This window comes from Giraffa tippelskirchi, chromosome 8, assembly GCF_054371585.1.
Source record: "Giraffa tippelskirchi isolate mGirTip1 chromosome 8, T2T-mGirTip1v1.2.pri, whole genome shotgun sequence".
NCBI lineage: Eukaryota > Metazoa > Chordata > Mammalia > Artiodactyla > Giraffidae > Giraffa > Giraffa tippelskirchi.
In genome coordinates this window covers 27,636,978-27,638,274 of record NC_137282.1, presented here as the reverse complement: position 1 = coordinate 27,638,274, position 1,297 = coordinate 27,636,978, and positions in this window count along the sequence as shown.

The window sequence follows — 1,297 nt, the reverse complement described above, 5'->3', positions numbered from 1 at the left end:
GGCGAGATCCCGCCCCGCCCCCTTTTATGACCCCGGCTCCCGGCCCGCGGCGGCCGGACTCCGCACCTGCCGCCTCGCCCGGGACACCGCTGACTGTGCGGACAGCGCCCCCGTGCTGGGAGCCCGGGTCTGTCTGTTGAGTACAGACCTCAACACCTTTACCCGCCAAATCCCCACACTCTCCCTGCAGACATCTGCAAGGCACACACTCACCCTACAGCTTTTAAAAACAAGCCTACTTTGACTGCTGGAGGTATCCAAGAAATCTGCAACTTCAGTATGTTAACTACCAGCCACCAGGCTGTGGGAGTGACACCAAAACAGTGTGAGATAAGGCAAGCCAACAGCAGTCTGGAACTTTTCAATAAACCAGCCAAAGACTAATTATCCAGGAAATAAACCAATTCACCTGTATCCCAGGTTTTACTTTTGTATCTTTTCTGTATCCGGGCCCCAAGGGTATACAGTCTTTGAAATCAATTTCCTTTCATTCGTGAATATACTTGTTCAAGAAAAATTGACATACTTGGCTCTATGTTTAAAATACAGTCCTTGGCTTCTTTGTGTGCTAGTAAATAAGATAAGGGAGTGGGTCCTAGGATGTGTGCAAGCTAAGTTGCTTCAGTCGTGTCAGACTCTTTGTGACCATATGGACTGTAGCCCCCCAGGCTCCTCTGTCCATGGGATTCTCCAGGCTAGAATACTGGAGTGGGTTGGCACGCCCTTCTCCAGGGGACCTTCCTGACCCAGGGATCAAAACTGAGTCTCTTTTGTCTCCTGCATGGGCAGGTGAGTTCTTTACCACTAGCACCACCTGGGACCTCTCCTTTTAAGTATTATCCTGCTTCCAGCCCTGGAGAGCCGGAGGGGCCTGCTGCCTTGTCCCACCTGCTGTTTTTGTTTGTTTTGACGCAAAGAAGACAGTTTAGAAGACCTCCTTTTGGTCCAGGAGATCCTCCCAGAAGAAGCAACATAGGACCTGCCTGCCTGCCTTTCATTTTTTCTTGCCCTACCCTTTGTGGTAGAGGAGCCTGGATGCTGTTACCTGTGTGAAAGGAAAGGGTTCAGAGGGGCATCCTTTGGGCTTGTGCTGGAACGTGTTGCCAAACACCACGCCTTTCAAGATAGTTCTCTGGAGCATCCTTAGAATCCTGCTTTGAGGACTGGTACTTCTGTATGGAACACAGGGTCCAAATGACACAGGTAGGGCTGCCCTCTGTTGCCCTCCTGCCTGAGGCCCCTGATTCGGAAGCTGCTAGAAGAAGCCCCTGTCAAGCAACATAGGGCAGGTCCTAGG